Source organism: Palaemon carinicauda, chromosome 1 (genome assembly GCF_036898095.1).
Source record: "Palaemon carinicauda isolate YSFRI2023 chromosome 1, ASM3689809v2, whole genome shotgun sequence".
NCBI classification, from domain to species: Eukaryota; Metazoa; Arthropoda; class Malacostraca; order Decapoda; family Palaemonidae; genus Palaemon; species Palaemon carinicauda.
The window spans coordinates 120,047,742-120,075,261 of NC_090725.1; the positions used below are offsets into that span (position 1 = coordinate 120,047,742).

A 27,520-nucleotide genomic window follows, 5' to 3' on the forward strand; every position below is an offset into this window, starting at 1 on the left:
TTCAATTGTCTGACTGGACATATTTTTGGTCTGTTAGGAAGCTTCCTAAAGCTGATCTCTATTGGCGTGTAGTTGTTCTTTTGGTTTTTGGCCATGAAGGAAGGGTGGTTCCGTAAGACAATGTGTTCTGGGGTGAAGGTGCTCCTGGAAATGCTGAGATTGTTAAATTGATTAGCTCTTAAAGGGCAAGCTAAGGCTACTAGGAACAAGGTTTTCTGTGTCAGTAGTAAGGTAGAGTTATCTTTCGTGGTGTTGAGAAATGAAATTACTTTGTCTAGATCCCAGCCAGGGAACTGGTGAGAATTTCTAGGTTTCCTTCTATTAACTCCCGATATCATTGCTTTGACATATTTGTCCTCTGCAAGACAGTAACCTGGGAAATAGCCTGACAAGATAGGACCTAAAGCTGCTCTGTAGCTCTTCAGGGTGTTGTAAGACAGACCCTTGTCTATAAGGTGATTGAAAAATAAAATAATTGCTAACAGGGGAAATTTGTTGTCTCTTCCATACTCCTTGTGAATGAAACTTTTAAAAATGTTGTATAGGTTTTCATACTTGTGCAAGGAGCTGTCCCTCAAGCTGACAGCAATTTTGGAGCAAACCTCAGGAGGAAAGACGTTAGGGAGCTGATCCTTTAAATTTTGAAGGCGATCAAAGTTGATTGGAGCTTTGCTGAGGGTGAGATACAATCCTTGAGAACTATCTGGTAGTCTTCGATCTTCACAATATATCGTTTGTGCTGCTTCGCGACTGACTTCACTAATGGAATCCATGGTTCCGTCCCCTGCGATATGGTGCAGAAAAGCATATTATTATTGCATTCTTTATTGATTTTAAAAGCTACTTTGTGTAGTAAGAATCCTGGTGGAAAGGCATAGAGGGGTGTTGATCCCTTCCAGCTAATCGTAAGTGCATTATTGCTGATGGCTTTTTGATTTGGAAGAGATGAACAGAACTTTTTGCACTTAGTATTGAAACCATTTGAGAACAGATCTATTTCTGGGGTGAAATTGAAGTCAGAGCAGATTAAGGAGAATAGACTGTCACTGAGGGAAGTTTCTGTGTGAATGGAACCCAGGTCACTGGAAAGTGAGTCTGCGATGGTGTTACTTACTCCCCTGATCCATCTGGAATTTATCTGTATGTTGTGATCCTTCATGGTACTAAGTATTTTCCTGACTAGTTCATGGGCTAACTTGTTTCTGATACTACCCTGTTTCTTTATCCAACAATTAGTAACCTTTGAATCAACATGTATTAAGACTACCTTGTTGTATAACCTTGTGATGAAGTGTTCCAAAGAATAGAAGCAAGCTAATAACTCTCTTACATTGATGTGAAGGGAGGATTCTTCATTTGTCCAAGTTCCATTTATTGAGAGCATATTACCCGCTATTACTAATGCACCTCCCCAACCCTGGTTGGAAGCGTCAGTGAAAAGTTCTGCATCTATCTGTGGTTTTGGAATGTTAATCTCTCTGTACATTTGTCTCTGTTCCCATGGCTTTAGGTATTTTTTGAAGGTGTGGGGAATGATTTTGTACCCTGAATTAAAATAACTGTGGTACCTGTGGAGATATTTAAGATGGAATCTTCCCAAGCTTGTATAGGATGCACTAAAATTTAAAGCTCCGATTAACATTTGATAGGAATGCAGGTCGGATTTAACAGAGTTGGAGAAAGCTTTGGCCAATTCGACACACTTCTCTATGTTTTTCCCACTGGGATTCATAGTTTTCTTAATCATATTGTAATGCACTCCTAAAAATTCAATTCTTTGAGTCGGTTCAATTGTAGATTTTTTAAGTGAGATATTCCATCCTAAGTCTGACAAGATCTTAATGACTAGCTGAATGTGATTTTTACATTTTACATAATCTTTTGCTAATATGAGAATGTCATCAAGATAGTTGAATATTAAGATGTTATATGAGGTTCTAATATACTTGATCACTGTGTACATTATTTTTGAAAAAATATAAGGTGCTGTCTTTAGTCCAAAGGGTATCACAGTCCATTTGAACTTCCTTTTACCTAGTTTGAAGGTTAGAAATTTCTGGCTACTTGCATGTAATGGAATGTGCCAATAAGCATCTTTTAAATCTAGTTTGCAGGCCCAAGAGTTTAGATGTAGATAGGGAAATATAGTATTGGCCTTGAGCATGGTAAAAGAAGGTTTTTTAATCATGGTGTTGAGCACTTTCATGTCAAAGATTAGTCGTACTGTTCCATCTGGTTTGAATTTATAAAATATGTGGTTGGAGTAGTAAAAGGAAGTTCTGGGGATCTGCTCTATGACACCTAGTTTTAGCAGTCTGTCACATTCACTTTCTAATATTTTACGCTTGTTAATTGAATAAAATCTATCTTTACCTGTTCTTTTTAATGACCTCTGGGCTTTAAGTTTATTATTAAACGGAATTCTCACCCCTTCATTGATAATTTTACAAGCAAAAGAGGCATTAGGAAGCTTTCTCCAACTATCAATATTCATCAATAATGACTTACCTATCCTATTCTCTGGGGGGCTCTGGGAGGAGTTATTCATTGGTTTTGAGGCCAAAGGCGAAGTCTCTTTACTTCTATCTTGATTTATAGCATTTGGCCCAATGTCATGATGGTCTGGTGCGGAGCAAAGCTCGTTATTATCTGGTGCTGAGCAAAGCTCATTAACCACTGGTGCTGAGCAAAGCTCGTAATTAACTGGTGCTGAGCAAAGCTCGTAATTAACTGGTGCTGAGCAAAGCTCGTAATTAACTGGTGCTGAGCAAAGCTCATTATTAACTGGTGCAGAGTAAACATCGTTATCAACTGGTGCATAGAATACTGGTGCTGAAAAAATTTTTCTTTGAACTGGTGCGGAGCATGGCTCAATTTCTAGGGTCTTTCTTTTCTCTGGCTCCTGAACTATTAGCTTGTCCATTTTGTGACCTCCCCCCCCCCTGTACCCACCTCGCCTATTACCTCTTCTAAGTGGCTGAGACTTGAATCTAAAGTTAGGGTTACCTTTGAGGAAACTGAACCTTCTTCCCTGAAATCTGCCCCCGAAGTTGAATTTCCTACCCCTGAAGTTTGCTGCCCCTCCTCTGAGGAGGGGACCTTTGTGAAAGCAGGCAGCAATGGCTGATTTTTGGTCTTCAGTTAAATTCCAAACTTCTTTAATGTCTGCTTTGATTATAAGATCTCTTACTTCTTCCTTGAGGTATCTAGGAAGTGCTCTGCTTCTGAAATTTCTTATCAAATTTTGTATGAGGTCTATGCTCCTCCTTAGGGGACCAATAATAATTTTGGACAAAAAATCAATGTCATTTACTTTGGAAGGGTATACAATGTGTGCCAGTGCTGCATGCCCTTGAAAGGCAGAAATACTCATTTTAATATTTTCAATGTCATAAAAAAATTTTCTCTTATAACTGTCATCAAATACCTTACCTTCAGGCCAGAAATTCAACTTTGGAGTATTAATTAATTTAAAAAAGTCTGAGAACTCCTTATTTTGACTACTAACAAAGAATTTATCCCGGTTATCACTATGGCCTTCACTGAAAGTTAATGCTACTAGTGAATTATTCAATTGAATTTTCCCTTCTCTATGAAAAGATGGTTCAGCTTTGAAATTGGTGGAAATATATGAAGGAATGGGTTTATTGAATGTAAGAAGGTTGAAATCTTCGTAATCACTTTCGTCTCCATTATTATAAAAGGAAAAGAGGTCTAAATTTGCACTTTCAGGTAATTCAGGTGATCGTCTTGAGCGCTTAGTAGGAGGGGGAGCCTCATTCTTCTTAGCAGGTGAACCACTTCTGCCGAGATGAATGTTTAATATCAGTGATTTATTTACCATAGAATAATTGAAATTTTGTTCAACAGGTATAGTAAATATGGACAGCAGCGGACCTAGAAGGCTGAAGTCAGGCAATGGGGTTCACGACTCAAATAGCCCTCTTAGGTTAATTCAGTGCCATATTTAAGTGAATGATAAGTTTAAATCTGTTATTATTAATAAACTAGACCTGCCTCATATGTAACCCTTATCAGATAGCCCCCCAGGGCCTAGGCTAGTGTCGATAGGTTTAAAGCGAGAAATGTAAGCTCGAACTTACCTGTGGTCTAGCCTACTGCCTATTAAGCGCGTGCTTTTAATGTGTCAGGCAAGCAATTTGTTTTGTGTGCTTAATTATAATTTTGTAATATATAAAAATTGGAGTATTTAGTTTGTTTATACCGATTAATCGTGTAGTAATCATGCACATGCTTTGCTTAAGCTACTTACGCTATGTTCGGAAGTGCCTGCTCTAAGCATTCAAATCATAACAAGCTTACGTATGGGGGCCGCCATTTGCATTTGTGACGTCATTAGTCTAAATCAGCTGCTTTCCATATGACGTTTTCGTTGTAAACAGAATTTAAAACCTTACCTTTTCTGGATGATTTGCATAAGAGTTTGATTCTGTTGTAGTAACATATTTACGATATCAGAATTAGAAGGCATATCACTATCTGCAGTCGATTGTGTGCGTTTTTCATTACTGATTACGTTCTCCTCTCCGCTGGAGTCTTCGCTAAGCCGATGCACCTCCGCGGAGGTAAGAATTTGCCTAGACATAATTAAGCCGTGGGCTGAGATATTACTCTGGTAGCTGAGTGCAGGATAATGAAAATCAGCAAATGTTGGGAGCAGCGGGAGGGAAAAAGAGGAGAACGTTCTGTGCCGAAGTCAACTTCAGAAATGTGACTTCCATTGCCGAGTCAACCCGCTCGTCTCTGGTAACTCCGCCCAAGGGGGCGTGGTTTAGGGCTCGCGCCGCCGCTTGGGGGGGTTCCAGGGGGGGGTGTATAAGCTACCACTGGTGAGTCCGGAAGGTTGAGACCTCCCTCTCCAGAAACGACATTTGACCACCCGCCAAATCAAAAAGGATGCGAAAGGCTTCTTAGCCTTCCGTACAACCCAAAAAAAGATTAAAAACATTTCAAGAGAAGATTAAAAGGATATTGGAATTAAGGGAATGTAGTGGTAGAACCCTCACCCACTACTGCACTCGCTGCAACGAATGGACCCAGTGTGTAGCAGTCCTCATAAAGAGTCTGGACGTCTTTTAAGTAAAATGAAGCGAACACCGACTTGCTCCTCCAAAAGGTCGCGTCCATAATACTTCGCAGAGATCTGTTTTGCTTAAAGGCCACGGAAGTTGCTATCGCTCTTACTTCGTGCGTCTTGACCTTAAGCAAGCAACGATCTTTTTCACTTAAGTGAGAATGAGCCTCTCGGATTAAAAATCTAATAAAATACGATAAAGCATTTTTAGACATAAGCAATGAGGGCTTCTTAACTGAGCACCACAAGGCCTCAGATCCACCTCGTAAGGATTTGGTACGAGCTAAATAAAACTTAAGAGCTCTAACTGGGCACAGTACTCTTTCAAGCTCGTTGCCTACGATCTCTGATAGGCAAGGTATATCAAACGACTTAGGCCAAGGACGAGAAGGCAGTTCATTTTTGGCCAAGAAACCAAGCTGAAGCGAAAATGTGGCTTTATCTGTAGAAAAGCCGATGTTTTTACTAAAGGCATGGATCTCACTGACCCTTTTAGCCGAAGCCAAGCACACTAAGAAAAGCGTCTTGAGGGTGAGATCCTTCAGGGAGGCTGAATGTAATGGCTCAAACCTGTCGGACATTAGGAACCTTAGGACCACGTCTAAGTTCCATCCAGGAGTTGCCATACAACGCTCCTTAGAGGTCTCGAAGGACTTAAGGAGATCTTGGAGATCTTTATTATTGGATAGATCTAAGCCTCTATGTCTGAACACAGAAGCCAACATGCTCCTGTAGCCCTTAATAGTGGGAGCCGAGAGGGAGCGAACATTTATCAGATGCAGAAGAAAGTCTGCAATTTGGGCTACAGAGGTACTGGAAGAGGAAATGGATGATGACTTGCACCAGTCTCTAAAGACTTCCCACTTCGACTGGTAGACCTTGATGGTAGAAGCTCTCCTAGCTCTCGCAATCGCTCTGGCTGCCTCCTTCGAAGAACCTCGAGCTCTTGAGAGTCTTTCGATAGTCTGAAGGCAGTCAGACGAAGCGCGGGGAGGCTTTGATGAAGACTCCTTACGTGGGGCTGCCGTAAGAGATCCATCCTTAAAGGAAGACTCCTTGGAACGTCTACCAGCCATTGAAGTACCTCTGTGAACCACTCTCTCGCGGGCCAGAGGGGAGCAACTAACGTCAACCTTGTCCCTTCGTGAGAGGCGAACTTCTGCAGTACCTTGTTGATGATCTTGAACGGCGGGAATGCGTACGCATCCAGGTAAGACCAGTCCAGTAGAAACGCATCTATGTGGGCCGCCTCTGGATCTGGGACTGGAGAGCAATAGGCCGGGAGCCTTTTGGTCAACGAGGTGGCAAAGAGGTCTATGGTGGGTTGACCCCAAGTCACCCAAAGACTCTTGCACACGTCCTTGTGGAGGGTCCATTCTGTGGGGATCACCTGACCTCTCCGACTGAGACAGTCCACCAAGACGTTCAAGTACCCCTGTATGAATCTTGTCAACAGGGAGATGCCTCGATTTTTTGACCAGATGAGGAGGTCCCTTGCGATGACGAACAGTGTGTGGGAGTGAGTGCCTCCTTGCTTGGAGATGTACGCCAAGGCTGTGGTGTTGTCCGAATTGACTTCTACCACTTTGTTTCGAAGAATGCTCTCGAAACTCGTCAAGGCCAAGTGAACCGCCAACAGCTCCTTGCAATTGATGTGCATGCTCTTCTGATCCGACGTCCAAAGACCCGAACATTCTAGACCGTCCAGAGTCGCTCCCCAACCCAAATCCGACGCGTCTGAGAACAACACGTGGTTTGGGTTCTTGACCGCCAGGGACAGACCCTCTCGCAGACTTATGTTGCTGTCCCACCAGTTCAGGCACGTTTTTACTGGGTCGGAGATCGGGATTGACACAGCTTCCAAAGTCTTGCTCTTGTTCCAATGGAAGTCTAGATGGAACTGGAGAGGGCGAAGGTGAAGTCTCCCTAGTGAGATAAATTGCTTCAGGGATGACAGAGTCCCTAAGAGGCTCATCTAACTTCTTACTGAGCAACGGTCTTTTTTCAGCATGAGGCGGACTTTGAGCAGGGCTTGCTCTATCCTGGTGGCAGACGGAAAAGCCCGAAAAACTAGACTGCGAATCTCCATCCCCAAATAGAGAATCGTCTGGGAGGGATTCAGTTGAGACTTTTTTAAGTTCACCAACAGTCCCAACTCCTTTGCCAGACCCAACGTCCATTGAAGGTCCTGCAGACAGCGATGACGGGACGATGCTCTGAGAAGCCAGTCGTCCAGGTACAGGAAGGCTCGAATTCCCGATAACTGAAGGAATTTTGCCACATTCCTCATGAGCCTCGTAAACACGAGAGGAGCAGGGCTGAGGCCGAAGCACAGTGCTCGGAACTGGTACACCACATTCCTGTAAACAAACCTCAGATACGGTTGAGAATCTGGGTGTATAGGAATGTGGAAGTACGCATCCTGCAGGTCGAGAGAGACCATCCAGTCTCCCTCTCTGACCGCTGCTAGGACGGACTTCGTGGTCTCCATCGTAAATTTTGTTTTTACAACAAAAACGTTGAGCGCACTGACGTCCAGCACTGGCCTCCAACCTCCCGTATGCTTTGGGACTAGGAAGAGACGGTTGTAAAATCCCGGTGATTGAAGGTCCGAGACTTTCACCACCGCTCCCTTCTCTAGCAACAGAGAAACCTGCTGATGTAGAGCTTGTCTCCTTGACTCCTCTCGATACCTGGGAGAGAGGTCTAAAGGAACTGTTACTAGAGGAGGTCTGCGTACAAAAGGTATTTTGTACCCCTCCTTGAGCAACAACACAGACTCTTGGTCTGCACCCCTCTTCTCCCAGGCCTGCCAGAAGCTGTTCAGTCTGGCCCCTACCGCTGTCTGAGGACGTGGGCAGTCAGACTCTGCCACGGGAGGACTTAGATCCTCTCCTCTTGCCTCTTTTACCGTCGGCACGAGCGCCTCCCCTGCTGGGGGCTCTGCCACGAAAGGGCGGGATAAACCTAGTCGCTGGGGTATCGATCTTGGGTCTCACGACATAAGACGATGAAGGAGCACCCTTGCGAGCAGAAGTCGCCATCAGGTCGTGTGTATCCTTCTGCACCAGCGAAGCCGCAATGTCCTTGATCAGCTGTTGAGGAAACAAGGCAGCTGATAAGGGGGCAAAGAGAAGCTCCGACAGGGAGTCACTCCTGCCGAAAGGAACGAGCAAAGAGTCTCCCTCTTCTTCAGGACTCCAGCCGTAAAGGTAGCGGCGAGCTCATTGGAGCCATCACGGATGGCTTTGTCCATGCAAGACATAATAAGCACAGAAACATCCTGGTCGGCCGACGAGATCTTCCTGCTTAATGCTCCTAGAGACCAATCTAAAAAGTTAAAAACTTCGAAGGCCCTGTAAACCCCTTTAAGGAGATGGTCAAGGTCCGAGGAGGACCAACAAACTTTAGAGCGTCTCATGGCCAGGCGACGGGGAGAGTCTACGAGGCTTGAGAAGTCTCCCTGGGCAGAGGCAGGGACTCCCAAGCCGAGAACTTCTCCAGTGTCATACCAGACGCTCGCTCTAGAAGCTAGTTTAAAAGGAGGGAAAGCAAAGGCCGTCTTCCCCAAACTCCTCCTGGTAACCAACCAGTCGCCTAGCAAACGTAAAGCCCTCTTAGAAGAGCGAGAGAGCACTAGCTTAGTAAAAGAAGGCTTCGAAGTAGCTAGGCCTAGCGCAAACTCTGACGGAGGCGAACGAGGAGCAGAAGTTACAAAATGGTCTGGGAAAAGATCCTTAAAAATCATCATGATTTTCTTAAAGTCCATAGAGGGTTGAGCAGCTTTAGGCTCTTCTCCGTCTGATAAAACACCCAAAGGAATATCAGTAGGCGGAGGATCAGCAACATCCTCATCTGACGGAACCTCGTCCGACAATTGTCGAGTCTCAAGAAAAGGAGAGACCTGCCGCGGTGGCAATGCTTGACAGGCAAAGTCCACAAGCAAAGGAGCAGCAGTAGCAGTCAAGGAAGCGACGTCATGTCGCTGCTGAAAGGACTGACCAGCAACAACAACAGGAGTTGATGGACGCTCGACGTCAAGTCGAGACTGCCTTGACTGCCTAGACTGAGCAGTCAAAACAACCCTTGACTGCGGTGCTTGACGCTCAACGTCAAAACGAGGCAACTGAGCTGGTTGGCGAACGTCCTGAACGTCAACACGAGGCTGCGGCAGCGGCTGAAAGTCAACACGGGACTGCAGCGAGTGAGGATCCAAGTCACGTGACTGACGTGACAAACTACCGACATCACGTTTCATAACGTCAAAAGGACGAGTAAAAGCTCGTTTGGGCGGCTGACGGCCAGAGTCTCGATCAGCGTAACGGCGAGGATCATCGTGAACCTGCTCAATGGTATACAGTACTCCTCCATAAGGGAGGCAAGCTTAGTCTGCATATCCAACGTCTGTACGTTGGTTAAAGCTTCTCGTCCCCTTAAGTCCTACGACATTACTTCTCCCTGGTGCAGGGGAGCCTGAAAGAGGTCTCGGACTAGGGGAACGACAAGCACGAACAGACGAACCCTCGGTCGCAACACTAAAAACACTTTGCGCACTTATCACTTTATCCCCACGATTTTCTGATTTGGCACTCAGACACTTCAATAAATTCACATCCGACATGAGTTGATTACTGTCCGATGCTAAGGACTCAACTCTCTCGCCCAAAGCTTGAATGGCAAGCAACATATCCCGCATGGACGGTTCATGAGTGCTAGTAGAGGGTTCAGGAACAACTACTACAGGGGAAGGATTAGGTTCAGGGGCATGGGAGGAGGAAAATTCCAACGACCTAGAGGAGCTTCTCCTCACCCTATCTCTCTCCAGCTTACGAGAATATTTATCAAACTCTAGCCAGTCGAATTCCGACAAGACCACGCACTCATCACACCGATCTCCTAATTGGCAGGTTTTACCCCGGCAATTAGAACACACGGTATGTGGGTCGAGAGAGGCCTTGGGAAGACGTTTGTTACAATCCCTAGCATTACATTTGCGAAATTTAGGTCCAGGGATAGGAGAAGGGTCAGCCATATTGAACAGTCAAAGAAAATCCAAAACAAATCCAAAGTCATCAACAATAAACACTAGCCAAAAAAGGGTTCAAGAGTTTTAATTGAAGAGAAAAACACCTGTCACTACGAAAGCTCAAAACAACCAAAATGAAGTACAGGTACTTCACCAAAAATGACGAAAACTCCAGGTCAACAGCGAGCGGAATCAACTTGTCGACAAGACCGACAGAGAAGAACTGGAGCTGTTTACAAGTATATGCGGTATCTGGCCGATAGTCGGCGCTGGTGGGCACACCCGCAACCTTCATGGCGATCGCTCGCGAGTTTTTGTGTTTCTGTCGAGCCGTCCGAGACGTCAGCTATTATATATTCACCGGCTAAGTTTAATATTTAAAAATGTAGATTAGGGATCCTGAACCCATATGCATGTTCCCCTTCTCCCACAATGCGCGGTGGTATGCGCTTGCGGAGAGGGTAATGAGGCAACTTTGCCATATGGTATTCCTGTTGGTGCGCATGCTCGCGCGCAGGAGAATATTGGCGCTCGCGCGAGGGAGATTATTGGCGCTCGCGCGAGGGAGATTATTGGCGCTCGCGCGAGGGAGATTATTGGCGCTCGCGCGAGGGAGATTATTGGCGCTCGCGCGAGGGAGAATAATGGTGCTCACGCGAGAGAGAATATGATGAGGACGCGGGAGAGTGTTGGCGCGCTTCCATAGAAGAAAGAGCGCGCGCGCAGGAGAATCATGATGGGCGCACAGGCGCGCGGGAGAGTGTTGGCGCAAATCTGTAGAAGAGAGAGGGTGCGCGTATACAGTGAACCCTCGTTTATCGCGGTAGATAGGTTCCAGACGCGGGCGCGATAGGTGAAAATCCGCGAAGTAGTGACAGCATATTTACCTATTTATTTAACATGTATATTCGGACTTTTAAAACCTTCCCTTGTACGTAGTACTGTTAACAAACCACCCTTTACACCCTGTAATGTACAGAACACTTAATGCATGTACTACAGCACCCTAAACTAAAACAGGCACAAATATTAAAGGCGATTTTATATCATGTGTTTCCTAAACACCTAAAAAGCACGATAAAAAATGGCAACCAATGTTTTGTTTACGTTCATCTCTGATCATAATGAAGAAACAAACTCATTTAGTGTACACATATATGTACGTATGGTTAGTTTTTGCATCGATTATATTGATTATACAGTACTGTATGTTGATTTTTTTATTACCAATGTTTTAGTTTACGTATTTTTCTTAGGACTTCCAAATGAAATCTTTTTCTTTATGACGCCGCCTGAAACGACGGCGTGTACGCTCAGTAAACAACCACGCTCAGAACAAACAAGGCATTTAACACGCATGATGATAGTGATAAATAATGATACAGTACATACAGTATTTACAGTACAAAGCATTTACAAAATATGTTACCTTACAAATATAAATTATACAGTACTTGTACGTAGCAAAGCAGGAAAACAATTTGAGAGAGAGAGAGAGAGAGAGAGAGAGAGAGAGAGAGAGAGAGAGAGAGAGAGAGAGAGAGAGAGAGAGAGAGAGAGAGAGAGAGAGAGAGAGAGAGAGAGATTGTTTTACGTACGTAAATGTAAATTTTAAACAAAAAAAATATGATAGGTTACAACATGTAGACTTTTAAAACCTTCCCTTTAACTTAATGCATACAGTACGTACATTACTAAACTATAAAACAGGTTAAAGTAAAAAATAAAGATTGTTACTGTACTCACCACGAAAGAAGTTCAAGAAAAACTTGAATGACGATGGCGATGAATTTGCTGCACAGTAGAAATGATGATGATGAAGCTGATGATGTGTTCTACTGTGCAGTCAATGATAGTATTTTACGTCTCTTCAGACGGAGGTGTCTTTTCCTGGGACACCTCTTCAACTTCTTCAATTTCTTCCGAAGGCGTACTAGCAGGAGGAACTGGCTCTTTTTTGCGAGGCTGAAAAAACATTGTGATCGGAAGTTGTTGCCGCTGCTTCTTTTTTCGATCCAAGAGCATCCTGTAGGGAGTCGTGATGTCATCGACCTTGTTGCAGAATTGCATCGAGCGAACCATATCCTCGTCCCACTCTTGCAACATTTCTTTCGCCTCCTTCATATGGTTGCAGAACTTGGCGAGCCGTTCTAATGTTAAGCCCGTTTCTTCTACATTTTCTTGGGTCTCTTCCTGGGTACCCTCACTCTCTTCCTCACTTGCCGATTTCGTCAGGTCTTCGAGGTCTGCGTCAGTTAGGGGCTGGGAATGGCAGTCCAACAACTCGTCGACGTCTTCAGTCGTCATGTCGCCAAACCCGTCACCCCCAATTATGGCAGCCAACTGCACAGATTTCCGTATTGCAGAGTGTTGGATTTCCGACGGAGTAAATCCCTTGTCGTCGTAAACAATATCGGGCCACAGCTTCTTCCAGCTCGCATTTACGGTTGCAGGTTTCATCTCTTGAAGTGCCTTTTGAATATTCTGCAGGCACGTGGCTATGGTGTACTGCCGCCAGTACGCCTTCAAGTTGAAGTCTTCATCCTCGTCATCTTGGGCAGCATCCACACACGCAACGAGGTCCGCCAAGGTATTCTTCGTGTAGAGGGCCTTGAACGCCCTGATAACCCCCTGGTCCATTGGTTGAATTAATGACGTGGTGTTGGGTGGCAGGAACTCAACCTGAACGCCCTCACGCGACAGGTCAGTTGCGTGTCCACCAGCGTTATCCATAAGGAGAAGGATCTTGAATGGCAAGCCCTTCTCTAAGAGATATTCATGGACTTGCGGGATGAAACACTGGTGGAACCAGTTGGAGGTCAGCATCTTCGTAATCCATGCTTTTTGATTATGCATCCAGTACACGGGAAGGAGATTCTTATTTTTGTTTTTCAAAGCGCGAGGATTTTTCGACTTATAAATAAGCCCCGGCTTTAACAAAAATCCAGCAGCATTGCCACACATCACGAGGGTAACGCGATCCTTGAATGCCTTAAAGCCAGAGGCTTTGGCTTCCTCTTTGAACAGGAAAGTTCGCGACGGCATTCTCTTCCAAAACAAGCCGGTTTCATCCATATTAAACACTTGTTCCGGCTTGTATCCACCTTCAGCGATAATGTTCTTGAAAGTCTGGTTCACGTAAGTTTCAGCAGCGGCAGTGTCAGCGGAAGCAGACTCCCCATGCAGGGAAACGCTTTTCAGGGCGAAGCGTTTCTGAAACTTCGCGAACCATCCTTTGCTGGCGGAAAAACGTTGTTTCTGACGCTGGGAATCAGTGGAGGTCCCTGGTTGAGGATCATCTACATCATCATCTTCTTCAGCATGGTCGCCATCGTCGTCATGAGGTTCCTTTGCCGCAAAATTCTCATACAAGCTCAAAGCCTTTGTTCGGATGGTGTTCGTATCCAACGCTATGTTCTTCTTCCGACAGTCGGCAATCCACACAGCTAAAGCACCTTCCATGCGTACGATCGTTTTATTACGCGTTGTAACGACTCGCTTCGCTGATCTGCTAAAGGTGATTGCAGCAGTCTTTCTAATGTTCGCCTCGTCCTTCCTGATGTAGCGAACGGTGGATTCGTTGATGCCAAAATGGCGGCCGGCGGCCGCGTAACTTCTACCATCTTTTAACATGTCGAGAAGCGTAACCTTCTCAGCTATCGTCATCATTCTTCGGTGGCGTTTAGGCTCACTACCAGCCTTACTAGAAGCAGAACGCTTGGGAGCCATTGTAACAGAAAGTTCAACAAAAAGTTCAACTTAAAACAGTCGCACACAGCACAGATTAAACTTCACAAAGTTAAGAACGTCTACTCAGCAATACGCGGAAAGAGAAAGTGAACGATGCAGACCCGCGAGAACTGTGATGCTGGAAGTTGAAGATGCGGGCAAAACACCAATCACAGGCTAGATAACAAAACTTGAGTTTTGATTCGTCATCTGTCAGCGCTTGAACCAATCACAACCCGTCTTACAGTACATGGTGCGTTGGTTACTCATAGAAGATGCCCCGCGCATACTGAACGTACGTAGATTAAGTACAAGGGTACCGTAATAATAATAAATAATGATAATAATACTGTACAGTACAGTAATAATAATAATAATAATGATTAATAATAATAACAATAATAATTTTATTAACAACAACAACAATAATAATAATAATAACAATAATAATAAAAATTTACGTCGTACGCTATTTTACGCCTCTCTCTCTCTCTCTCTCTCTCTCTCTCTCTCTCTCGTACGCTTACAGTACTTATTCGAAATGTGATTTTTGCAACAAAGAATATTATTGGATGCAGTACTGTACTACGTACGTATACATACAAAAGATTCATGGAAAAGAAGCACATCCATTACAGTACACACCATTCTAATATGGTATGACTGCATCTGATTTGCGTTTCATGTTCGATTTAATTTTACTACGTACTGAATTATCGTATGATCACATTCTCTTTTCGTGTTTTATTTCTTTCTGTGCTGAATTATATATCATATGTAATGCAATGAACAATCAGTAAGAGCAGATATTACTAATTACAGTATTAATGGAATTACAGGTAACAAAATATCGTATTTGGTTATCTTCAGATTTCGCGGTATTTTCGAATTTTCCGGAAAATCCGCGATATGTATATATATATGGGTTATGGGAAAACCCCGCGAAGTGGTGAATCCGCGATTGTCGAACCGCGAAGTAGCGAGGGTTCACTGTATCTCTGTGTGCGCGCAGGAGAAAGATGGCCTGCAGGTGAGCGCTGGCGCGCAGATAAAAATTGCCGCGCAGGTGAGGGCAACAAGGCTGTTGCCTCACCTACGAACGTGCACGCAGGTTTTGGCTGGTGCGTTGGTTGGCGCACAGGAGAGCGCGGATGCGCAGATGTTGTGGGGCGCACATGTTGGCGCGCGGGAGAGCGCTGTTGCGCAGGAGAACGTTGGCACACAGGTGGGCGCTGGCGCGTAGGAGATTGTGTGAGCGGGCGCATGAGCGCAGGACGCATAGGTGCAGGAGAGCGTGTTTGCGCAGGGTACGCAGGTGATTGTGGGCGCGTGTGCGCATGGCGCGCAGGAGAGCGTTGAGGATCTTGATGGCACGTAGGCGCATGTTGGCGCGCAAGCGCGTGAGGTTGCTGCCCTTTGTAAGGGCAAGCAGGATAGGTGGTGCGCCGAAGTGTTGGTGACTGACGAGCTGCTGGTGAGCGCTGGTCAGGGCGCATGGGCGCGTTGTGCGCAGGGCGAGAGTGATGGCGCGCAATAGCGCACTTTGGTGGAGCTTTATTAGGCTCATATAGGAACGGCGATGGAAGTTCGGCAGGTCTGTTGGATGGATGGTTGACGTGTCCTTTAAAAGGATAACCATCCACCGAAGGAGATCGCGAACGATTTGCAGAGAGATCCAGGACCGAAGTCACATGACTAGTTGCAGGTGCAGTGTTGGATGATCGGTCTAGAGGCTCCTCTGCGGGGGACTGCATTGAAGACGTTGAACCAAAGAGGCGCCTCTTCACCGCAGGTGAAGGAAGGCCTCTAAGGCGAAGAGGAAGGCGAGCCTTCAGACGGATGCGCCCTCTGGGGGCGTTAGATCAGCAAGCTGACCGTCATCAGCAGTCCTCCGAAGAGGAGTCTCTGTAAGTGAACTCCCCCGAGGGGGAAGAAACACTAGCAGGAGAGACCGATGATGAACTTAGTTTCCCCCTCGAAGGATGGTCAGGAACGGGGGAAACTAAGTCGGCAGATACAGTAGAGTTTGGAGTGGCAGAGGAGATGGGTGATGTCGCAGGAGACACCTCTGACGCAACAACGTCGACAAGTGTCAGGGGATCTCCTCCTTGGAGGGCGAACCCGTGAGCCCCAAGGAGGACCAAATCTGAAAATGATATTTTCATGATAGAATAAATTTTTGAATATACTTACCCGCTGGTTATATAAGAATGGCTAAAGTCTTCTGACGCCCTGGCAGAAATTTCAAAATCTCACGCAGCTATCGCAGATATGCCAGGTGTACACCAGCGCCCTCGCGGTACAACAGGTAGAACTATACCCACAAGCCTCAGATCTTCCATGCCTCATGGTCTCTAGAGGGGAGGAGGGTGGGTTTTTAACTTACATAACCAACGGGTAAGTATATTCAAAAATTTATTTTATTATGAAAATATCATTTTTAAATATGACAAATTCATAGATAATTTGTATTTTTCCTAACTATACAAACCTTGGCTATTTAATAGGGGTTATTACTTTCAGTGTAGCTGAAAACACGAGCCATTAGAATTTTAACAAGGGTTTACTACCCCACCGCTAGTTAGCGGGGGGTAGGGAGGGTAGTTTGCTACCACCTCCGCCCTCACACACACCTGTGCTTGAGCTCACTTTGCTTAGAGGTAGGACTTCACGGGGGATAGGGCTGGCGGGCAAGTTTGATTAAATAGCTAAGGTTTGTATAATTAGGAAAAATACAAATTATCTACGAATTTGTCATTTGTTCCGTAACTGATATACAAACCACGCTATTTAATAGGGGTGACTCACCCATTAGGAAGGGTGGAACGTCCCGGCCAGTACTGGCTTTTGGCTTTGCCCGGGGACTCAGTATCTGAGTGTGTCTGCACTCAACAATAAGGAGTCCCTGCACCTCGCTAGAAACTTGCTACGCAAGGGCTGCGGCCTACGTAAGCTATGTGTGAAGGTATAAAGTGTGACTCGTCCTAGGAAGTTGACCCGTAGTCCTTTAGATGGAAACTTTAGGCTAGGACTCTCCCAATACCACCTCATAAGGGTATGGGGACGTGACAGTATTAACTTAATACTAGGAACACAAGGAAACATGGTTTACCTGCAATGGTTTGAGGTCAGCTGTGCAGAGAACCCAGGATGCTGCTTTCCCCAAGAGAGGGGAGGATGAAGAAAAGAATAAGGGCCACACGTACCTTTTCATTCATGCAGACTAAGACCGGGTAACAACGCCCTCAACCTTCAGCTACTTGTCCATTAAGGAGCCTGAGGTTTAAACCAGCTGTTGTGCAGCCACCACAGAGCCGATAGAAAACGTATCGTACCTCCTGTGGGTCACGTCTTGCAGGTAGTGGGCTGTGAAGGTCGTCTGACACTTCCACACCCCAGCTTGGAGGACCTGCGTCACTGAGAAATTTTTCTTGAAGGCCAGGGACGTAGCTACGCCCATGACGTCATGTGCTCTAGGGCGACGTGACGGAGGAGAGTCTGGATTCAGGGACAGATGAATCCCCCTACGAATCCATGCCGAGATGGTGTTCTTGGTGACCCTCCTCTTAGTCCTCCCAGTGCTCACAAACAATGCCTGCACCTGGGGACGGACTGCAGCCGTTCTTTTGAGATATAGCCTCAGACTCCTCACTGGGCACAGTAGGCGATGGTCTGGGTCATCTGTTACAGAACGAAGACTCGAAATCTGGAAGGAGTCGAACCGAGGGTCTGGCACCCCCGGATTCTGAGTCTTAGCAATAAACTGAGGGACGAATTTGAACGTTACCTCCCGCCATCCCCTTGAATGGGCAATGTCATATGAGAGACCATGAAGTTCACTGACTCGCTTGGCCGTGGCCAAAGCTAGTAGGAACACCGTCTTCCAAGTTAGGTGGCGATCTGAAGCCTGGCGTAATGGTTCTTAGGGAGGTCTCTTAAGAGACCTGAGAACTCGAACCACGTTCCATGGAGGAGGTCTCACTTCCGACTGAGGGCAGGTAAGTTCATAACTTCGTATGAGTAGGGAAAGTTCCAGCGAGGAAGAAATGTCCACTCCTTTGAGCCTGAAGGCTAGACTTAAGGCTGAGCGATAGCCTTTCACCGCTGAGACTGAAAGGCGCATTTCTTCCAGCAAATACACGAAAAACTCTGCTAATGCTGGAATAGTGGCCTCGAGTGGAGAGATACCCCTTCCACGACACCAACCACAGAAGAATTTCCACTTTGCCTGGTAGACAGATGCGGATGACTTTCGCAGATGTCCAGACATCCTAACCGCAAATTGTTGCGAAAATCCTCTCTCAGCGAGGAGATGCTGGGTAGTCTCCAGGCGTGAAGCCGAAGCGAAGCTACGGCTTTGTGGAAGATGTTGGCATGTGGTTGTCTGAGTAGCTCGTGTCGCGGAGGGAGTTCTCTCAGAAATTCCGTTAGGAGTTGCAGAAGGTCCGGAAACCATTCCGCGTGATGCCATAATGGAGCTATAAGGGTCATCGAAAGATTGACCGATATTCTGGTCTTGTTGAGCACCCTCCTCATCAGACAGAACGGGGGAAAGGCGTACACGTCGATGTTGTCCCACCGTTGATGGAAAGCATCTTGCCAGAGTGCCTTGGGATCCGGGACTGGGGAGCTGTACAGCGGAAGCTTCAAGTTAAACGCTGTCGCGAACAGATCCACAGTCGGGGAACCCCACAAAGTCAGGACTTTGTTGGCTACTAGATGATCCAAAGACCACTTGGTACTCACTATCTGAGACGCTCTGCTCAGACTGTCGGCGAGCACATTCCTCTTGCCTGGAATGAAACGTGCCGATAGTGGAATCGAGTGGACTTCGGTCCATCTCAGTATCTCTACTGCGAGATGGGATAGCTGCTTTGAAAAGGTTACCTCCTTGCTTGTTGATGTAAGCCACTACTGTGGTGTTGTCGCTCATCACCACCACAGAGTGACCCGCCAGGTATTGTTGGAACTATTGAAGGGCCAGGAATAGCAGATTTATATCGAGGCACTTTTCTGATTCTGACCACAGGCCTGAGGTCCTGTGTTGCAGAACGTGGGCCCCCCACCCTTTCTTTGAGGCGTCCGAAAACAGCATCAAATCCGGGGGAAGGACGAGAAGATCCACTCCTCTTCGTAGGTTCTCGTCTGTCACCCACCACTGGAGATCCGTCCGTTCCGTAGGTTCCATAGGGGTCATGACGTCCGGGGAATCGTAACCCTGATTCCACCGAGACTTGAGTCGCCACTGGAGGGAACTCATTCTGAGGTGACCGTTGGGAACTAGACGAGCCAAAGATGATAGGTGACCGAGGAGATGTAACCACGATTGGGCTGGAAGTTCTTCTTGTCTGAGGAAAGGGCTTGCGACCCTCCTCAGCCTTGCTATCCTGTCGTCTGATGGGAAGGCTTTGTGGAGATTGGTGTCTATGATCATGCCTAGGTATACCAGTCTTTGAGTGGAAAGTAGAGGGGAATTCTCGAGATTTACCATGATCCCCAGACCTTGGCAAAGTTCCAGAAGTTTGTCTCGGTGTCGAAGAAGGGCTGACTCCGAGTCTGCTAGGATCAGCCAGTTGTCCAGATAACGGAGGAGACGGATGCCGATCCTGTGTGCCCACGACGATATTAGGGTGAACACTCTGTGAAAACCTGTGGTGCTGTGGAGAGACCGAAACACAGCACCTTGAACTGGTAAACCTTGTTGTCTAGGGTGAATCTTAAATACTTCCTTGAAGACGGATGGACTGGGATCTGGAAGTACGCGTCCTTCAGATCCAGTGTACACATGAAGTCTTGCGGTCTCACTGCAAGTCTGACCGTGTCTGCGGTCTCCATGCCGAATGGAGTTTGCTTGTCAAACTTATTCAGAGCCGAGAGGTCGATGACTGGTCTCCAGCATCCAGACGCCTTCTTTACAAGAAAGAGTCGAGACCCGTCGAAGACCTCTTAGAGAGGGCCCTTCTTCAACATGGTCTGGACTTCTGCCCGAAGGGCTTGCCCCCTTGCTGATCCCATGGCAAGGGAGCTCAACGACACTGGATCCACTGTCAGGGGAGGTAGAGATGTTGTGAACGGGACGCGATATCCCTGACTGATTACAGAAATCGTCCAGGAATCGGCCCCGAGTTGCTGCCACCTGTTTGCGCAACTTTGTAGGCATCCCCCCACTGGTGGACATGCAGGGGGACTGCCAATCCTAGCATTTGCAGCCTCGGCCCCTCCCTCTAGGATTCTTTCCTCCCCTGGAGGACTTTTTGCCTTTCTTGTCCTTGACAGGAAAGGGCTTAGACACCGTCTTCGCTGCCGCTGCCGGTTTCGTGGTCTTGGTAGGGCGTGGCTGCTGGGGTACTGGATGTTTATAGGGCTTCGATGTCAGATCCCTATGTAGGAGAGAGTCCTGGTTGGACTTCCTCCACCTCTCAGCGGCCTGCTCCACGTCCCTAGGCTCAAACAAGTTCTTTCCCATAACGGAAGAATGCCTGAGCCTGCTGATCTCAGTATTAGGGACCTTTTGATGGAACCTCTCAGACACCGCATCTCGACGTTTCAAGATGGTGTTAGCCCACAAGTTCGAGACTTGGTGGGCTAGAAACTCGATCGTGCGAGTGCCCCGAGAGTAAAAAGGTTGCCGAGAAAGAGACCTGCAGGTTGGAGAGTCTCTCAAGAGGGACTCCCCTGGTAAGCTCTTCCAACGAATGGTGAAGGGGAAGAGCCAAACAAGTCTCCTCTACGATGTCGAAGTACCTCCTCTGTTGGACACGAGGTGGTGGGAGGAGCTTGCTGCCGGCGCTGGATCGGCTGGAGGAGGCAAGCTCGGAGAGCTGGACTTCATCTTGTCTCTGGCACTCTTGACCCCTTGAGACCAGGGCAAAGCCGCACTGGCCTTCGACGGTTTTTGAGTCCCAAAGACTCGGTCCAAGACCGTGTCTTTGCCCTCACGAGGAGGAATCTCTGGGTCAGCAAACCCATTGAGATTCCTCATGAGGGTCAGAACCTGCCAGAATGCGTGTTCTGACTCCTGAAGGACTATCAGCGAAGTCTACTGTCCCCAAAGGCTCTTCTTGAGGGGACTCGCGGACGTTCTCCGAGTGACTGGCTGGCTCCGGTCTAAGCCTTGATGAAGACTTTGGTACAGACTTGGAGTCCTTCGACTCCCTCCTGGGAGCGATGCAAGACTCCAACAACAACGGTGGTAGGCTCTTCTCCACCCCTACCCGAGAAGACTTTCCAGCGCGAGGTGGGGTTTCCCTCATTGGTGCGATGGGGGAACGCCTCACCTCACTGACTTCCCTGAGGACGGGAAGTCTTCGTCCAAAGGGGAGGGAGAAAACGTCTGGGGGGGTGAGGAGGCCTGCCTCAAGGACTTACGAGGAGTCAGCTTTGCCCTCAGAGAAGTTACCACGTTTGAAGCTCCTCTTTTCCTCTTCAGGGGAGTAGAAGCTGCCAACGATTTGTGGCCCAGGTCAGAGAGAACAGGCTTGAATACCTGCATGACCGCTCTGACCAATGTCCCAAACCAAGGCTGCTGGCTGACAGCTGCACTGTTAGATACTCCCTCTGGAGGGAAAGGGATCGACCGATCCCTGGGAGGAGTTACCAAAGGGGGATTCGCCTGAAAAGAAGAGGATGATGGAGAAGTAATGTCCCTGGACCTTTCTGGAACCTTCCCCCCTGCCGGCGAGTGCGCTGTTTTGCGCTTGCGCGGGGGGGGGGGGGGGGTGCGACAATGACGACCATGCTGCGCGTTGTCCTGCACCCTCGCGCGTCGGGGGGAGGGGGGGTGATTGCCTTGGGGAGCACGCTGGTGCTTGTGCGATGGGAAATACAGTACCCTGGGTCGCGCACAGGACACTGTTGGCGCGCGCCCTCGAGGGCGAGGGTGCGCGCGGGAGACTGTCGCCGCGCGCGCGAGGGCGATGGCGAGGGTGCGCGCGGGACACTGATGGCGCGCGCGCGAGGGCGATGGGGAGGGTGCACGGGCGAGCGATGGCGCGTAGGAGAGCGAGCCGGAGACAGCAGAGGGTGCGCACTCGCACGCGCGCAGGGTCAGGCTGAAGAGCTCGTGCGGGCGATGATACCGTTGGGCGCGCGCGCGCAGGAGAGACATCTCTTGTGCGCGGGCGCGCATGAGTATACACATCAGGCTGGGGTGATGGGCATGGGCGCGCAGGGGACACGTGCGCATCCTCGCGGGCACGAGTGGGAGACTGCGCGCGAAGGCGTGCTGGCGAGGGATGGCGCGCAGGTGGAGATCGACGGCGCGTTGGCGAGTTAGAGAGCGCTGGCGCGTTGGCGAGCGCTGGCGCGTTGGCGAGCGCTGGCGCGTTGGCGAGCGCTGGCGCGTTGGCGAGCGCTGACGAGCAGGTAAATTATTCAACTTCCCTACTGCGCAACAGATCAGAAGATCGTGGGCGCGCAGGAGATCGTTGGCGCGTTGGTGAGCGCTGGCATGCAGGAGAACGATGGCGCGCATGGCGCTCAGAAGGTTGAAGGCGCGCAGTAGCGCACTGGCAATCAGGAGAGCACTGGCAATCAGGAGAGCACTGGCGCACAGGTGAGCGCGAGCGCGCTTCAGCACGAGCATCGTCAGCAGTAGATGAGCGCTTGCGCGCAGGAGAGCTTTGGCGCACAGATGAGCGCTGGCGCATAAGGGACTTATGCGCCAACTTGCGCATACGCCCTTGTTGCCCCGAAGGGACCGTTGCCTGTCTCACAACAGGATGTGTCGGTGCCCACAGCGCATCAGCAGCCAGGAACGGCGACGGCAGGTTAGCAGGTCTGACGGGTGGAAGGTCGACGTGTCCTTTGTTAGGACAACCTTCCACCAAAGGGGATCGCGAACGATCCGCAGAGAGGTCCAGGGTTGTAGCTGGGAGAGTCGGAGAATGATGGCGAGGCTCCTCTGCGGATTGTATGCGACTTGTCTGACTTCCACCTCTCTCGTGGAAGAAAAAACACACTCGATTGCTTCCCGTTTAAGCATCACAACACGTCTGCTGCGAGGGTAAGTTCTATTTGTGTGCATACATGACGAGTAACTTCCTAGTCTGGTAGACAGGGAAAACGTAGAACGTCATTCTCGTCAGGGAACTGCGTCCAAATACGCAGAAAAAAGTTACAAGATCCATGATACCATAGCGATGACGAATTGATCGCTTCAAGACATTCCAACTTTGCTCTTTTCAAGATACTATGTCACATGGTTGTGATGTCATAGTTCGACAATCGTAGGCGAAAAAAAGCTTTACTTCACCAATCCAAAGTGGAGAGGGAACGTCTTGGACTGCATCAACAGTATCGCTCGGCGGAACATACGTTTAATGCACAAGGTCCGAGAAGTACCTCAGCCTACCGACCTTCCTTCTCCCAGGAGTTGGAACGTAAGGAAGAGGTATAGGACTAGGGACAAGGTGAACACGAACAAACACCTCCTCCAGTGCACTGTGCTATGTTTACGAGTCACTAACAAGAGTGGTTTAAAATATAAAAGATCTGCCCGTGGTGGGAGATATACTTTTACGTTCTATTCTCATAAAGGCCTTAATGACCTTCCTGCTGTTGCAGCTGCAGGCGCTGCATCAACCTCTACAGTAAGGATCGTTTATTTTTCTGAGAATGATTTAATGTTAATTTATTTATTTATTTTTCTATTAATTTACTGGCCATCTTTCCCTAAAGGAGCCCTTTGGGTTAAAGCATCTTGCTTTCCCAACTGGGGTTGTAGCCTGGCTAGTAATAAAAATAAAATAAGTAGAGACACCATCAACTCAACTATCGAAAATTCAGAAGTCGGAACGGGGAGCAGCAGGTAAAAAATAAAAGAGAAACTCTTCAGAAAAATTTTTATGAGTTTCTGAAAGTTATTCTCTTCCTCTTACAATCTCTATTCTAGGAAAAGAAATCTTGATTCTTAGGAATCCACTCCTTAGGATTCTGAATTCAGACCTCAATGCTTAGAGGTTTTAATTCTAGTTCTCCCAACCAAGAGTTAGCCCAGCAGGCCTTGGTCCGAGAATATAATATCTTTCTAGTTAAGATTAATATCTTATATAGCACCTGGAGCAACAATAACTCAACACGTCCAATAACGTCCAAACCGAGTAATAAAGCGAGAGAGAATTTCCAATATGACAGCCGGCTATGACGGCAGAAAAAGATCTGAGGCTTGTGGGTATAGCTCTACCTATTGTACCGTGAGGGCGCTGGTGTACACCTGGCATATCTGCGATAGCTGCGCGAGATTTTGAAATTTCTGCCGGGGCGTCTGGAGACTTTAGCCATTCTTATATAACCAGCGGGTAAGTTTTATATTCAAAACACGGAAGTTAGTGACAAGGCCTCCCCCGGGGGGAGAGTTTATCTTGCGTAACATATAAGAAAAAGAAAACAATCACTTGTATAATCATGATCTTATTTTGTTTAGTGTACCTTTAGTACAGTGTATTATAATAATATTAATAATAACAATAACAATAATAATAATAACAATAACAATAATAATAATAACAATAATAATAATAATAATAATAATAATAATAGTAATAAGGCAATTAATATTAGTCACTGAAAAATGGCAGCAGAAGAGGAATGCCTACTACCCTCTGTATTGCAACAGCTGAACCACTGTTACTACACAGGAGAAAACCTGTCTTCTGAAGGGTGCCATAAACTTTTAAGTATTCTAAACCGTAGCAGCGCATGCGGTTTGGAAATCACGCTAGTTCTATACAATAGCTCCGACACTAATAATTTGTATATTTATTTTCCTGATGAATTACTTACTGATTTATCTAAAGCTGACCTTTTTTTTTTGAGGAGGAACAGTATCCTTACCCTATTTGTAAACTTTTCCAATCTTGGGGGACTCCCAGTGGGAAACCAGAATATTTGGGTGAGGAATGAATTAGAGAATCCATTTTAACATACGAATAATGGCCTATGTAGAATTACCAATAAACGAGGCCACCAGCTAAACTAAACAAAGCACCTAACATAACCTAATCTAAACTAGTAGCTGTATCCTTACCTAGCAGGACTTTACACAGCCATATTAAATATAAGACAGACTAAAACCCTTTGTGCACTAAGGTTGGAGGGTAAAGGTGAGCTGCACCTTTCCGATTCCATACCCAATGCACAATAACCTCACAAATGAAAGGGCACCAATCATTTATAGTTTTGTGAGAAATTCTTAATTAATTTTCAACAAATTTATAACTAAATTTAACACCACTATACTTATATACAAGTAACAAATTAGATTGTATATCTAAATGAGACTTTTCAAACCAAGTTCCCTTAAAAATGGATATGTAAAAACTACACTTTTTTTTCGCTTCTTGTTTTTCAATAAATGTCTTCTGTCACACCGAAATGCTTTTTTGCTAATATCAAGTCGGCACTTAGAAGCAGAGGTGGGGCAAATAGTGTCACTTTCACTTTTAATTACACTGTGATCTTGGCAGTACTTTATTAGTCTTTTGATGTTACCACAATAATGCAAAACAAAATCTTTATAACTTAAATAACAATTGAGACAAGAACTTGGGAGAAAATCCACAGAAATTTATGTCAAAGTAGATGGTAAATGATAAACTGCACCAGAAGTTGAATGTTCACACACCTCCTTGGCTCTCAAAAGACTGAAAAATTAGCCGTGGTAATTGTGTGAAAAGTATTGAAAAGTGTTAGTTTCCTGGCAAAACGTCACGTGATTCTAGTTTTGTTAAAATGCTAGTCCCCAGTAAAATGTGGATAATCATCTTTGGTTAAAAACTATGACGTTTGGGTAACGTTTTGCTATGTAGAATACAGTCGATGATGTAATAATGACATTCTGTTTTGAACGTACAAACTAACAAACGAGAGCTCAGTCTGAAGAAGAATTCGAGTGTGTTAAGAAGTCGAGGGACTTGGATCAATTTTGATTTTTAAACCAGTTCTAGACCTAGCTCAGCTTAGATTTATATATGAAACGAAACCTTTGACTTCCCTCTTTTTAGTGAACGTACTTGAATTTGATAACTTACTGACGGAGCAATTGCATAGAATTACTGAAATCACTTCCGTCCAGTTATATTGTCGCACAGTTATTAACCACAGTGTGTGAAGGGCCTCATTTAGCTACATTGATTTCCAAGCAGCTCCTGTGAAGCGGGCCTTACAGTTTCCGAGTGTGCATATCAAATGGTTTTAGAACAATCTGGGGAGCTTTCGTATATCAGCGGACAGTTCCTCGTGTGAGGATTAAAAATGGACGTCAACTAACTTAAACTTTCCCCCCTAACCTAACCTATAAGCTGTACTTACCTAACAGGGGGGGCTAACGCCCCCGTACGACCCCCCTTACACTCCCGTTTTTCAAGTAAGCCGTAATCATACAAACAGGTGGCCACTATCCTACATACACCCCATTCTAGAGTTTTCATTCTATTTGGTCAGTCAATTTACAAAGGCTCTTACTAGAGTTTCAAACAAATCTAACCTTTATTTTTGAAAATTTGTAGTTTCAGAGATAAAGAACCTCTCTCATGTACAAGAATTTATAACAGTATTCAAATACACCTAAAACACATGGATGAGATTCAAGTAAAATAAACCAAAACCACCTAACCTAACTAGTGCTGGGAAATAAGTAGTTATTTACGAGAAAGTCTTAGCCACCTACGATCTCATCAAGCTCCCTGATTTTACCTATGATTTTGTATCACTTGGAAACTCTTTAATGCACCATCATGTAATCAGGTTAGGCCAATTATCAGTACTGTACCTCCTATAGTTAAACTTGCAAACAGTCAAGAGAAAAAAATATCTAGGACCTTGTTTAAATTGTAATAATATATCTTGATTATTGCTACCATTGTCTATAATGACGGTAACATTTTAATAACCAGGATAGAATTCTTACTCAATTCAGCCAGGTAATCTGCTCAAACGTAAAGTAACTTGTTGTTTTTTATATGTCTTGTACAGTAGAGGACAAAATCGGCAAACACCACGTTAACTTCCAGGTTCCTCGTTGCTCTCTCCACAACACTGTGATAATGTGATTGTGGGCTCAGTGGGCACACTACTAGAAGAATCTGCAGAAAATTCATTATCATCAGTTTCCTCCTACACAGACAGCACAACTTACATACTTTTACTTATAACTTCAACGGCCCATCTAATATACCGGGTTACATCTTTAGTTGCTGATTCTAAATTCCCTATTTCTATGCCATTGTTTATTAATTTTCTTAACTCATTACAGCAAAACATATGCTCCGCAGTATTCTCTGCCTCCCTACACAACACACAAAGCATATTATCATCATTACTGCTTCTAAATTATTTTCCTTTTTATTTCTATCATATTCAAAAAAATTTTCATAACTATTATTGGCTCATTAGTGTTAAGTTCTCCTATGTAGCCACTTCTGCCATTACTAGGCCTATTCACAAACCTCAGTTTGGTCATCTCTACTTTCTTATATTTTTCTTTTGATTTAATATGCCACTTTATTTTCTGTTTCTTTTTTGAGTTCTTGCTTTTTAAGCCTTCTTACTTCTTCAGCTTCCATATAATATTTATTGCATCTTTCTATGATACATTTTCCCCCAGTAAAGGCCTTAGAGCATGTGATGCCCTTCTTACAATCCCCAATGCTGTACAGAAATCCCTTAATTAT

At 46.1% G+C, this 27,520-nt stretch overlaps 1 protein-coding gene across 2 annotated transcripts in view; it reads right to left on the bottom strand.

Annotated features, from left to right (window-relative positions):
• LOC137651290 (THUMP domain-containing protein 1) overlaps positions 1 to 26,917 on the bottom strand; it is a 169,790-nt gene extending 142,873 nt beyond the window's left edge. Inside the window, exon 1 of one of the 2 annotated variants that reach the window (XM_068384560.1) lies at positions 26,758 to 26,917. The gene's annotated coding sequence lies outside the window, so the exon portion shown is untranslated. Of the gene's footprint in view, positions 1 to 16,043; positions 16,162 to 26,757 lie in introns of those variants that run through there. The other variant, XM_068384569.1, reaches the window with a different exon arrangement.
• Positions 26,918 to 27,520: the final 603 nt, after the last annotated feature.